At 37.9% G+C, this 14,763-nt stretch overlaps 1 long non-coding RNA gene across 2 annotated transcripts in view; it reads left to right on the plus strand.

Annotated features, from left to right (window-relative positions):
* LOC135580241 (uncharacterized) overlaps positions 1 to 14,763 on the plus strand; it is a 100,051-nt gene that overhangs the window by 64,278 nt on the left and 21,010 nt on the right. For both annotated transcript variants that reach the window (XR_010474660.1, XR_010474659.1), the window contains one exon: positions 2,785 to 2,887. This is a non-coding gene — a long non-coding RNA (uncharacterized LOC135580241). The remainder of the gene's footprint in view (positions 1 to 2,784; positions 2,888 to 14,763) is intronic.

Genomic DNA, 14,763 nt, shown 5'->3' on the forward strand with positions numbered 1-14,763 from the left:
ATGGGGCAAGGCAAGAACTTTGGACATAAAGAAAGTAGGGAGAGGATCTTTGACAACAGCAATAAAAGGGTTGATTGATCTCTCTTTGTGAAAGTGGTAATTGATAAGATTGTGGCTTATCACTCCGATTTAAAACCATGTGTTTAATTGTAAAATGGCAATGTTAAATGAGGGTGATCAGACATGAGCTTCATTCTGATGTCTGTTTGTTGGGTGATGCATCTGTTCTTCCTGTATCAATTTGCATATTTCATTTTAGTAAACAATTACCATTATAAAATCATCTTAATAAAAATCTGTGGACATGAAAGATTTGAGAACAAGTTGTGCCCAGTATAATGTAAATTAGTTGTCAATGAAGTGTTCCCCAGGACCCAACATTATAATACTTCTGATAATAACCAAGTGTCTATGTGTAACTCATGACTCAAAAAGAGATCCATGTAGTTCCAGAAGTGGAGACCGGGAGCAGTCCCCCTAAGGATATTTCTGAGCAGATGAGATGGAGCAGCTCTGGAAATGAAGTGAAAGCTTTTTGCTCTCTATCTGCAGTCCATACTCAAGTGGAGGGATCAGTGAGTTTAATGGAGTGTTTGATGTGAATGAGAAGCAGCTAGATTCTTTCAGCCAGACATCTAATGCTCTTCAAAACTTTGTCACTTAATTTTTAATGCCATTTGCCTGCTCACGCGTTCTGCTGTATGATGAAATGGCTCAAGAGATTCATGTCCTTTCTAAATGTCCATCTCTTGATTCCTACCCTTTATGTCATGTTCTCCTTTTTCTTTCATCTCTGTTCTGGCTCACTTCATCTCTCCCTGCTGTCTTAGTCTTCAAAACTGCTGTCACATCTCTCTTATCAACTGCTCTTCCTATATTCTGTCAGATTTCTTGAACAAAACCAGTGGAAACAAACTCACCTCTGTCTGTTAACTGAAATTGGCTCTAAAGATGAGTTTACTTCATACTCTTTGACAGGAGTAGGTTATTAACATATAGAATTGCAATCCAGGAGACATGAATTTATTCAGAAACCTGAAATCTTCTGACATTTAATGATATACTTGTGTACTTAATTACAGTGTTCATCCCCAAATCAGTTTTTCTTTCTTCAGCCTCTCTGTCCATTTACCTAGGCTTCCTCACTTCAGAACTCTACTGTACTTAAAAACAGACACTACTGTTGTCTCAGTAATCCCGTTGCATGGGTACTTCATGGTTATCTGTGTTTGAGAATTGCATTGTTCATATTGTAGCACTTCTGCTATGATGGCAACCAGAAAATTTTGCTTTGTTCTCAGCTTTGCCATTTTCTTCAGGAGAGTTTTTGAGGTCAGTAACACCTATAAGATTGTGAAATTCTGTGTTGGGATCTTACTACTTTTCGTCCTAACTAAGTGACACAGAAAGAGGAATCCCCGTTTAATTTTGCAATGTAGTTTTAAAGTTTGAAATTCAAAGTAACAGGGTGGGCTTGCACTGCTCATCCTGAGCTGGTAGGAAAGGTATTTTTGTAAGAGGGGAGCTCATAAGGTAGGCAGCAGCTCACACTGAACATATTTAACACTGTGTGTGCTGTAGATGTTGAATAGCTGGCAAAACAGTGTTTCTCCCCCAAAATAGCTTCTAGCATCCCCAATTTGCTTATGACAGAGAATATCAGTACACAGCTTTCAACAGGTAGACTGGCCTATTTATGTATTTAATTCATCTTTCAACTTCGTATAGGCACCTTGCATATGCGTAGATAAATAGAAAAGAAACAACCACTTGACTCAGCGTATGTGCCCCTCAACCTCTTTCCAGACAGAGAAAATGTATCATTCCAATCCTGATAGCATAAAAAAGAGGATTCAAGAAAAACTTACTTTGAAACTGCAACTTTCTGGTCTTTCTCTCAGCTTTTGTTAACATCAGTGCATATGCCTCTAGAGAAACAAAATACGGGTCTGGCAGTATCCGAAATGATCTCAGTTGCTTAACTGTTGTGTCACATTATGTATGACATAGTTTACTACTTTCTGGAATTAAAATTACCGTCAATAGACTTTCAAGTAGATCGTATTCTCCTGATGAGCTTATGTCCTGAATGAATTACATTGGATGTATATAGTTCATGTAAGCAAAAGTAGTCATTGAACTTAATGTATGGGAGAAAAAGAATATGCGTAAGGCTCCTAATTTGAACAGTAAGACAAATGAGAGCAGTAGCCTTTTGTGACTCAAAATTAGTTATGACTTCAGCAATTGACTAAAAACTGTGGCTCAGCCCCAGATGTTTAAGTTTTCTCATCTCTGCATATCCTCACATCAAGCCATCTTTAATCTTTTTGTATAAGTGATAGAAGAGTAAATTGAGCAATTCTGTCATTTCAGAATGGAATGTACTTTTTGATACCGTGATGTGTGATCTCTGGGATGGAGGAAAAATGAAGTTAATTATTAATGTGTTTTTTCCTTGAGATGTGACAAAAAAATCTTCTTTAAGTAGTTCAAATTATTTCCTTGTGGTAATACAGCCAGTGTTAAATAAATAATTTGACTAATTGGTCTTCAATTTCTGATCAAAAGGAAATGCTAATGTGGATTGAATTTGACTTATATAAGGAATGGGCTTCTCAGCTAACCAGTCTGTACTAAGCACATTGGAACTACCTGGTAACCACAGGATATTTGGAATGTGAAATAACAGAATGAGAAAACTGTGCAGACAGTGGGTTAAATATTTTTCTTTCCCCTCTTAAAAAAGTCAATTTTATAATTTCTAGCTTCTGTTCATTCCAGCTATGAGTAATGAAGAATTTTCAATCGGTCTCATGTTCCACCTTCAACAATGTAAGCTTCCTTGACCCGTAAGATGGAGGTGAGGATGTCATCTAAGCTTACTGTGAGTATTCGCTATTTTTTTCTATCTCAGGTGCCATAATTTTCCTTATCTACTTTAGCTTAAGACAGGGAGGATTTGGTCTTTGCTTCATTTTTGAAGAGGCACGTTGTCATGTCTTGCTTCAAGAAAAAACTTGGAAGGGTGAATACTCTGTACATTAGCAATGACTGTGAGGAAGAAACATTTAGGCACTTTTTCCCTTCCTGTAAGCAAAATATGCAAAACAAAATACAAAACAGTCATCAAAAGGAAATGTGTGTTAGTTGGAGTCATAACTGTCAAACAAACAAGGGGTTCTTTCCTTTTGATGATTGAAATAAGTGACTTTGCTAAAATTAATATTCAGAGATAAGTGGTGGTTATTATTGGATGTTTAGTTCAATTGTGGTCCTAAAGCAGAACACCAAGAGATAAAGTGAAATGGGTTTAATAGGTCACTGTTTTCATCCCTTCTGAGCCTCATCCTGAGTACAAGATATCGGAGAACTGGGGCACTATCTAATACTATTTTTTTTTTTCTTTTAATGTGAAGTTTCTGTTTTGAAATTTTGAGCAGCTTCTTTCTCCAAGGCCAGGGCTCTATGCTTTATAATGAGCTTGGAACAAAACTGAAACCTGCGCCTACACCTGTTGCAGATCTAATATGTGGTTTTTACGTGCTTTGATTTCTTCCCAGAGCCGGGTTTCTCCTGTAATGTTGTTTATTTCCCTTTTAATTGAAAAATATGCTGAGGGCATGAAAACGTAGCCTTGTGCTAACAGTCATTTCCAGAGGTCAACACTTCATCCCAAGAGAAAGGCAACTGAGAGGCGAGGGTGGTTTGAGTTGGCATTTTGGCACCTAGCAGAATTATCTAAGCCGAACAGATCAAAGGGTAGAAACTGAGCAAAGGGATTCTGCTGTTGAGCAAGTGATGGATGGACTCCTTCACCTACAAAAAAACCGCCCTTCAAAGATCACGGCAGGGAAGTACAGTGTGAAAATCCGACAGCATTACGGAATGAATGGCCCTTTTACAGTCATGGGATCTAAAATAAAACCTACAGCTGTGCAGCCAGGAACTTTGCTGTATAGCAGCAAGAAACACAGGACAATTCATGGCGTTGTTCCATGCCAGGCTTAATCCAGTCTAACTGTGGACTCTCACCCCTATCTGTCTCCTCCAAATAAATTACTTTCCCATCGGATCAGTGAGTCATATTCCAGCAACACAGTGAATGACTAAATCTAATATGAGCAAAGGGTGAGGAACACGTCAATGGAGTTAAGAGGAGAAAGGAGATAGAATTAAACCATCACTTTTGGCAGCAACTCACAGTTTGCTGAAATTAAGCACAACATGAAGCCGTGCCTCCAGAGAGCTTCGGTGAATTGCAGATATTTTAGAAAAAAATAATTTGAAGCCTCTTGCTATGAGGAGTTAGTGGTACAGTGTGGTTGTGAGGTATTTGTACCAAGGCGAGAAACACTTTATGATTTTGTGAAGAATGAATTATCTGGAAAAATAAGAATTTACCTGTATCAGGATAGAACTCTTATTTTTCCAGTCAGATTTTTACAAACACCTGACCTATTCAAGCAGTTTAGTTCTCATTTCCTATCAGTTTAGGCTGATCCTGGCATACATCTGCAGTGGCTCACTCTGAATTTTCTCAGACTGATTTTACTGTTGTTGAATGTTAACTCATTTCAGCTATTAAGAAGCTGAAGCGCCAACTTATACAATTTTTAACGACCTGTCTGCATCCTTTTCTTCATTTTCCCCATTCATTGCTTTTTCCTGCAATTCTTGCTCTCTGGCAGACCATCATTGTTTAATTCTTGTGCCTTTTTTTTTCATGGGTAGCAAGGTTTTTTTATACTTCGGGGGGGCTGAGGGGGTGGTGGTTGTTCTTTTGGGGGAGGGATTGTGGGGTTTTTTGTTTTGTTTATGGGGTTTTTTTGCCCGTTTTTTTGTTGTGGGTTTTTTTTTCCCTCCTGCAGAGGGACAGTGCAATCCATTTGAGGCTCACATCCATCTGGTGCGGCACACACAGTGTCTGACACTGGGGCAGGTTTGTAAGTAGAGCACTGAGAGCAATTAGCATTTGAATTAGAGCTACCTGTGGATAACAACAGGTGATTACCCTATTTAACAGCTGTTAAGTGGTGTTATTTGCCAGCTATAGACCCCAGACTGAGTGAATTGTGTGCATACAAATGGGAGTTACTGCGCATACAAATGAACGACATTAATTAACTAATATTTTTTCAATTGCAATTATGATATGTAGATGTTGGTACAAAACAGGTAGTTGGTAGCAAAAGAAAGGCTTTCAGAAGTGTGTTAGAATACAGGACAGCAACATCGTAAAGGTTAAAAAACCCGTATGTTTTGGCAGTCAGTGTTTTGTTCTAGAAGCAGGAAAACAAAGCTTGCTATTTACACTGATTCAGCTGGTGGCAAAAAGAGAAAATAGTAAGAAACTAACGCACATAGGATTATTTTCTCCTTCTGTTTTATCTCTGCATTTCCAACAAGGCTTAATCAACCCCGGTGTTCTTTGGAAAGTACAACATTGTTCCTGCTGTACGTGCCCACTTGCCTCCTCGCGTATGTGGGAGAAGCTGCTTTGCTAACTTGCTCCCTTCTGTGCTGGGGGCGGATGAATGTCTTTTCTGAACATTTGCTTAGCATATGGCTGTGCAACATCCTCTTAAATCCATGTGGGGTCTGTACCACCGTTCTACTTCGCGTGTTGCTACAGAATATTTTACTGAGTCTGGCTGTGTCTCTTTCAGCTGACATTCTTGTTTGCTGAAAAGTTTTTCCTGTGAACCTCTTCTGCAAGGGCATGGATTTTCAGTGACCTTTTTTAAGACCTCTCAGGGCATATGAAGGGAATCTCTCCTCTGGGAAAGGCTGATTAGATTTCTGCTTTAAGTATTTGCTTGTGCTCTAAAAAACTAAATTATTTTAAGCAATGATGATTGGTCTCATTGTTAATCCAGACCTGTCTGACTTTTGTGTAGGTGCAACTGTCACAAATTACAGGATGAAGTTAACTTTTTCCCAGTTCAAAAGCTCTGGTGATTTGTGCATGCTCATTGAATTAGTATGAATAGAGATGTTCAATTTATATACATACAGATATAGACATTTAGTGCTTTCTTCCAGAACACTGGAATGTAAGGTAAATACTACAGCTTAAAAGGGATGGCCATTAATTTTTATTGATGAGAGCTGCCTGATTAAAGCCTTTACTGTGCTATGTATTTGAACCAAAAAAAAAAAAGCTTGTTAACCTTTTGATGCTAGTCAATGGTATGCTACATCCAGCCAGAAAATTATTATACTTGAATTTTATGTGGGTCAGAACTGAATCCATCTGCAATTATGAGGCTTATAATGACTTAAAGAAGTTTAAGTTAAAGCATCATACCCCTCAGTCATAATTACTTTGCAAAAGGCTTGGACTGTTCACAGATAAGCCCTATGCCATTTAATCAGTTACGTGAATAAAGTTCAATGAGACTTGGATACATAAACACCTTTAAGTGTCTCTTTTCTATGGGGTTGCCCAGCGATGATTATTTAGGTGGTGGTAGTGTTCACCCATTCTTCTCCCCCAGCTTTAGGCCACAGACAAATTTGTGGGCAGGCTCTCTTTATACTGGAGAATATACATTGCTCATCTTTATTCTTTTGATGTCAGGCAGGAAATTGTATATTCTTTGTAGATAGTTTCCTGTCACAAGTATCTTGAAAATGTGCGGGAATTTGCTGCCAACCAATCAGTATTTTCTAAAGCCACCAGTTCTAATATAGCGCCAAATTCTACATTGCTACAGACCCCTGTTCAAAATGTCTTAAAATTTTGTGCTAGCCCAACTTAAATAGCTTGCTTGGCTCAGTACTGTGTGTGCGGTACTCTTGCTATTAGCAGCTGAGCATCTTGTTTCAGGATTAGCAAGATAAGCACCATGCATCTTTTTTCCTTTTGCATCCCATGTTGGGTGACAGGTATCTTGAATGAACAGGAGGTCTCCTGGTGTAGGAAGAGCAGTAGTATAAGGACACGAGGTGGGTACACAGCACATATAGGTCAGCGGAATGAGGGAGAAGCTTGCCCCTTATGTGAAAAAGAAAAGCCTGATGAAATGATTGCCAAAGCAGCTCTCCACGGAGAGAACGTGGGACATGGCAGTGCCTCCCCATGGCACAGCGAGACCTGCTGAATTCACCTTGCCTTTCTGATGCCTTCTTCCTGCTGATCTGTATCTGACAGGATCATTTCACAAAATACAAAACCAAATGTCTCTATTTAAAGATAATTAGCCAACGTAAAACTGTTATCTAGAGATAGCTCTAGATAGTTTTTTAAATTAAAAAAGAATAGTTTAAAATGCAGAGAGGATAACAGTGTGTTCTTGACCATTGACAGGCTTTTGCTTCAATGTCTGTGTCTGAAGTGAGAGTTTGGTGTTTTGGTGTAGACCTAAAGCTGTTCTATATCCAGGACAAAAATCATTTGTCTTTTAGTCATGAAACAACAGATCCCTCAAATTTACTTTGTTATATAGCAGAATTATTTATAATCATTTTTAAGGGTGTAGGATTTCAACAGTGTGGCTGATAATAGCTCTTACAAAGATGCAGTTTATGTAAACCACACATCCATGTGACCTGCAAACAAGCAAAATTGATTTGTAAGGTTAGTTGTTACTTAATTATGACATTAAGTTGCAAAGGCAATTATAGTATGTTGTAAATATTTTGATTTGCTCTCTGTTTTTGTGTTTGATAATGACATACCAATCTCTCATGACCAAAATACAGAAAATGCAAATATAAACAGGTTACTAATCTATGAAAGAAATATGGCAATTTCAGTACTTTATTTGGGCTGCAAATTTTATTTATTTATATACTTTTTTTTTTAGGTATGTCTCAAAAACTTAATAAATAAAGAGTGAAAGAAACTTCACCTAATTAAGCTACTGCATTGTAATGCTAGCACTATTGATAGAGTAACTATTTAACAACATTGTAATGAATGTTCAATTGTCACAGCTTTGGAAGATAGTATACCGTGATTTAATACCTTGTGTCTTTTCTCATAATTGCTTCTAAATACTGCTTAATATCAGTCGGTTTTGTGTTCAGTTGTTTCTAGTATTTTACAGAAAAAAGAATGCCACAACATAGGCTTTCATTATTTAAAATTTACCATCCAGATGAGTTTAAAAAGTGAGCAAAATAAACCTTATTAAGCCACAGATTTTTCACAATGCTTATAATAAATAATTCTTGCAATAAGTAAACTAAACTTTATTAGCAAATAATTAAATGCATCAGGCTGAGAAGGATTATGTGTTCCTTTCAGAACAGAGACACATTCTTCAACATTCACATGCCCAGAGGTAATACTTAATTAACCCACTCAGTTATAAATTCATGCAGACTTTTCTTCATCATAATAAAACCAATAGTAGAAAATGCCTCAGAAATTATCCTCTCTTAGACACCAGATAATATTAATTTACCAATTGTTTAATCAGAAAACTATTGCAAATAGACATGATTAAGGGCTCAGGTGGCCTTTGGATTTTTTTTAAAAAAATGGTGGTCTGTAATATCATATTGTCCAACCTCAGAAATTAGTTCTAGATAGACATTAGTGCTCAAGCCATATCTCTGCTACAAACCCTTCCTTCTCCTTCTTTGCTCATCCTGCACGTGGTGCCCTACACATGCTCTGCCCACATGTCCCCACCAGTGAGATATTTGCTATTGATACTCCTACTAGATACAGCCATCAGTGCAGATCTTTGCCAAAAGAGCACAAATTGAGGATGTAAAACAACTATGAAACATCTGTGGCTTAGCCATTTGGCATATTTCTGACATGCAGGACTACACTGAAGTCATTGCCATAATTTATAATTATCTTTTGAACAGTATGAGCTTGTCATGTTCACATGATGGGTAACTGTTGACTGTTGTTATAGTAGGTTTATATGGGAATGAGGTAGATAGAGAGGATCTCTCTTGTCTGGCTACTACTTTCCCAAAATCTTCTGAGTCCACTGTTTAAATAAAATCTAATCCAAATTGGGCAAAGTGCGCTTGGTATTCCCTGTTGAAATCCTCCATGATCCTTAAACCATCAGCTTTTGTGGTTCACTGACTACCTGAATGAATTATTTTCAACTGATTTGGCACATCTTCAAAGGAACAGATGGTTCCATCTTTACTGCAAAAACAATAAATGCAGCAACAACAAAATAATCTGTGATTCTGCCTGGAAACTCTTTAAATATAAGGGAAAGCTCGATGACCATCTTATGTTCCTGAAAATTACCTCCAGGAAAAAATATATTTCTCAAGAAAATCACATTATAATTTACAAAGCAAAGTATTGTATCCATGAAGTAGTTGTCTGAGGTTGTGGGGAGACTAAACTGTTGTGCATTAGGTTCTAACAGAACCCCCCCCCCCGCAATACAGCAGCTGGAAAGAGAGAAATATGATGTTGAGAGGCTTCTTTATCCAAGTTAAAAATAAACAAAATCATAGAAGAAGAAAATGAGAGCCAGGCTCAGAGAAGCACAAATGATGTGTTTAGAAATATGCCGCAAAATAATGAGAGTTTTCAAATTTCAAATAGCCAAAAATTGTCCAGATTACTACCAGTTTGTTTCAGATAATGTTTTTTCCAGTGGTCATGGTCTAGGAGTACTTGTTATAAACCAGTATCCAGTGCATCTTTGGAATGGGGTTCTCCTCAATTTGCCTCTCAGTTTCCAATATTTCAGCATAGGAAAGGCAATATGATTGACAAGGTAATTTTCTTCAATTACTGAAAAAGAAGTAATCAGATATACAAGATGAACGTTGGGGACAAAGTAATAATCAGTGCTCATTGTATTAAATAAAGACTGTTTTGCAAGTTTTAAGGGTAATATAAAGTGACATTAAAAAGAAAACCTTCCCCTTAACAGACTGGCTGTCAAATACTAATATGAAATCAGACTTTTTTTTTTTTTTTTTTTTTTCCTAATTCAAAGTAAATTCTCCAGGATACATTACAGAAGAAATGCTTCCCTGCATACACCATCTGTGCCAATGTCAGTTTTCTGTCTTTTATAGGCAATTCTAATTATTGAGAGTGTGCTACAGAAGAAATGTTTGAGGAGGTACTTTAGCTGAGGCAATGCTTAAACAATTAGTTGTTGCACCTTTGGCTTTTCAGCTGTTCTGAGCCCGTGCTGGCTCTTCTGTTGAGCTGATGAATAGGGTGGGGAGAGAATCATGCTTAAAATCAGTACACTGTGGACTTAGTCTTCTGGTCATTTTTCAGCTAGGTTTGCTGCTTGACCCAGTGCATTGCATAGACCTGATAATGAGACTGCTGCATCAGGGTAGGAGTAAGTCCTAATGAGCAGAGACTCTTAATCGAACTTTGCTACTGCGTAAATGCACATCAGGCTGTGGCTGGAATGAACAAATGTGTTTCCCTGCTCATGAGTCAGGGAGAGACAGATTCTGTGAAGGCAATATTTGCCGGAGACAAATAGATGTGCATTCACATTGATGGGACAGCTTCGGGGGAAGTGGTCTAGATGTCAGGGTGGTTCTCTGGGGTAGATTATTCCTACAAGCAGGCTGACAGGTCAGGTAATTCCTGCAGCCTGGCAATATCCTCAGGAAAGTATTTATGTGATAATGTGGTCTGTTCCCTCACTAAGGTACAGCTGGTATTTAACTGAGGGGTTCAAGGGCCTTGAACATCTGTCAGAGAGGGAGAACAGGTGGAATCCAGCTGCGGCCACAGTTGCTCATAAAATTCATGGATTATACTGAATCCTGCAAGATGCTCCATAGATTCCCAATGAAAAGCACTTGTAGGTTAACATATTGCCCTCAGTCTGTAGCCTGGGTCCCTGCTCAGCGAGGCTTTCATGTTCTGTTTACACAACAGAAGGAATAACAAGGAAACATGGAAGCATACTTAGGCTCTAAATAATTATATTTCCTAAGTATACACAAAGAGCTTGACTGCACTCTCACCATTGATCTGACTGATTTCTGGCAGCTGCATTACCCTGATGCATTGATGTCGTTGTTAGAGTGCTCACAGGATACTTAAAGGGATATTTATTTTTTTCTGTGGGGTAAAAGTAATGGTAATAATAATTAGCGATAATCAAACAGCCTATGGCATGATTACAGACACAGGTAGTTTTTTGGAAATATTTTGTGTATTGGACAGAGTAATATTATTTTGCTTAAGTGGTACTTAAATATTTCTTCCATTCAAAATTCCTAGGGGGAAAAAAATGACTATATGAGAAAAAGGTTCAGGCTGTTCTTAGTGAGATCAATACAGCTCATCTATTTACATGATTCTGAGTTGGAGATGTTGTCTAAAATACTTTGGGGAAGAGTTCTCTAAGTTAATATTGAATGATAGCACTTTTTCATAATTAGTTCATATTTAATTAGTATTTCACGAGGCTTTCATTTAAGTTAACATTAAGAATCTGTTTTTCTGTGGATTGTTGAAGAAAGACCAAAGGTATTTAAGGCACATGAGTGGAGCAAAAAGGTTTTTCCAAACATAATAAATGAGGTGAGGCATTTGTTCTCTCCTTTTGTTTCAGTGGTTGACAGTTCTTAGTTTTTTTATTCTGTATCTTCTATTTTTTTGTCATTTTCCTCATGTCTCTAAATGAGTTGTAACTTTGAGCCATTTTGTTGTCCATCAAAATCAGAAAACAGAGAAACCTCAACAACTGAAAACTTCGATTTTCAGTGCTGCCTATTCTGTCATTCTTAGTTCAGCCTCAAATTTACAATCTCTCAGTGGGAGAAGATGGATCTCTGGTGAAGACTGACTTTATCGCAGCTTGACAGCACTTTATTATCTGCCTTAGTTTTATAGGCTTTTATGTTTCATGTTTATTTAGCTGAAAATTGAAAATAAGTTGCAAATTCAAAACAAGTTGCAATCAGAGCTGTAGGATGGCTTTGTTGTGGACTGCCACACATTTTAAATCCTTTTTGCTAAATGAACCTTTTTTTGAAAAAAACTTTTAATATTTGACCTAGCTGCCAATTATGGTGGTAGACTCGAGGCTGTAACTGTTTTACAGCTGTGTAGGTGCAAGGGTTTTCTGTATTGCTCTAAAAAACTGTCGAGCTCAAGAGGTAAAACTCATAGCAAGTGAGGACTGAAGGATTTTACCTAGAAAGGGTTTGCAGCAGCAGCAGAGCTGGGGAGAAGGGACGTGTGCTGATTTACTCCAATGGCTGGAAAAGCTTACCTGTATAGATGTGAATATTCCTGCTGTGTCTTTGGATGATGCTGACATACACATCACTTCTGATTTCAGTGGGACGGCATGGCTCTTCACTTACTCTCAGCCTAGAGGGCTGCTCCTGAAGAGCTAGTAGAAGCTTAGATTGAACTGCATTTTCAGACTGTCCTAGCCAGTATCTGTAAGCCAGCTTTTTAATGAAAGTGTCAGTCACTTAGTGAGAGTGAACTCCATCAAACAGAGACAGGTTCAAGAAGAGAAACAGACATGTAGATCTCTGAAATCATACGGAAGTATAACATTTTTTTAAGTGATCTTATGAAGTATTCTTTTTTCCTGTTTGAAGATGATAAGAACTTAGTGTTGTTTTGATCAGTGATGTCTCAGCATTAAAAGAAAGATCTAACAATTTTCTTCCTCTTTCTCTTACCTATTTCACAACTTATAGTTCAAGTTGTACAGGCTTTTCAACGTCAAAGATACTTTCATGCCTTCGGCATGTTTCTGTTACTGTGTTATAATGTAAGATTGTTGTGGACTGATAATCTTGGACAAGTCAATTTGTTGTTTGGTATTTTACCTAAATATAAAATGGGACAATAACAGGGCAGATACATTTTGAAGATTTCATAAAATAGCAGGTTGGAGAGGACCTCAAGGGCCATCTGGTCCAACCTTTCTCTGAAAAAGCACAGTCTAGAAAAGATGGCCCAGCACTCTGTCCAGCTGAATCTTGGAAGTGTCCAATGTTGGGGAGTCCACTGCTTCCCTGGGGAGATTATTCTAATGGCTGATTGTTCTCATTGTGAAAATTTTTCCTCTTTTGGCCAATCAAAAACTCCCCAGGAGTAGCGACTCATTGTAAAAAGGAAATTTCCATCTTCTTGTAGCCGCCTTCTAAATACTGGAACATGGTGATGAGGTCTCCCCTAAGCCTTCTCTTCTCAAGACCGAACAAACTGAATTCCCTCAGCCTTTCCTCATACAGCAGCTTCCCAGTCCTTTGATCATCTTCGTGGCCTTTCTCTGGACCCTCCCCAGCCTGTCCACATCTTTTCTCTGTAGTATGGACTAAAACTTAACACAGTATTCCATATGTGGCCTGGCAAGCACTGAGTAGAGCAGGATGATGACTTCTTTATCTCTGCTGGTGATGTCCTTGTTGATGCAAACAAATATCCTGTTAGCTTTCTTTGCCACAGCACCATGCTATTCACTCATATTGAGCTTGTTGTCCACCAGGACCCTCAGGGCCCTTTCCATAGAGTTGCTCCTCAACTGGGCAGATCCAAGCCTGTTTTGCAATCCTGGATTATGTTTTCCCAGGTGCAAGACCTTACGCTTGTCCCTGTTGAACTTCATAAGGTTCTTGTTAGCCCACTCTTCCAGTCTATCCAGGTCATCCTGCAGGGTGGATGCTTTGCCAAAGTTCCACCTACTTCCTTTACCTTTGAAAGGGGATTAATTGGTTTTGTGCTTCCAGATTTGTTACTAATTATCTGCAAGTAGCTTTGGGAACTTCATATGAAATTTACTTTTAATGTTTACTGTGCTGCAGATTGTTGAAGGAAGTGGAGGGGACTACACAAAAGTGTAAGAAGGTGGGAATTTCTGTGATGGATGGTGCTGCTTCACCTGTTTCTGCCTGATATGTGTCTTGCCTAATTAGCTTGTATTTAATCTCTTGGAGCAAAGGGCTCCCTACTACGTGTTTGTCCATGATGAACACAGCGAGAACCCACTAGAGGACTCTTCTGACAGTGATAACTGGTTTCAGTGTTACATATGTTTTGTTTTTGTTTTTTTTTTAGTGAAAATGAGCAAATTAAAGACCATAACCCAGATGTTTACAGTTGCAACATGGTGAATAAACAGATAAGGTAATTTTACCCCTCCTGCTAATTACCAAAGCAACACTATAAAGATCCTTTTAATTTAGTTTAGTGCTGTGAAGATTAAAGCTTAATTAAAATGCTGATATTAAAAAACCCAACTGAAACAGCATAGGAAAATTAGAAAGACATAATTATGGTCCAGTGAATACTTAACACTTGTTATGAAGTGTTATTTTTCTTCTCAATTTAGAGTAACTTTATTCTGATCATAAATTTGACCAGAAAAACCTAAGATCATAGCTGTTTATAAATTAATAAGGACAGTTGGAAAGAATGTGTTCTTCTGCTCATAAAATATTGGATAGTAAGTTTTTCTTTGTTGGTCCATTTCCTCAAAAAGTTCTCCTGCAAAGGGAGAAAGACTTCAGAAAGACAAAAAAATTGCTGTATTTCACATGGCGTGCATAGAAATTCAGCTGCTTAATGTTAAAATATCTCTTACTTTCAAATTAATTAATAAACATACTGTATTGTGAATTTGGAAGGCGTTAGAGTTTCAAGTGGTACTAACTGGCAGAGTTTCCTTTTATCAACAGAGCTAGAGCAATTCATCCTGGGTGAAAAGATAGGTGGAATCAGTGGGATACAGTTATTAGAAATTCCTCCAGCAGTGAGACTTTTATCACTTTGGTTGGCTAGTTAAACGTTTGTTGCTTTGCCAGATTCATCCTAACAAG

This window comes from Columba livia, chromosome 9 (assembly GCF_036013475.1).
Source record: "Columba livia isolate bColLiv1 breed racing homer chromosome 9, bColLiv1.pat.W.v2, whole genome shotgun sequence".
Lineage (NCBI taxonomy): Eukaryota > Metazoa > Chordata > Aves > Columbiformes > Columbidae > Columba > Columba livia.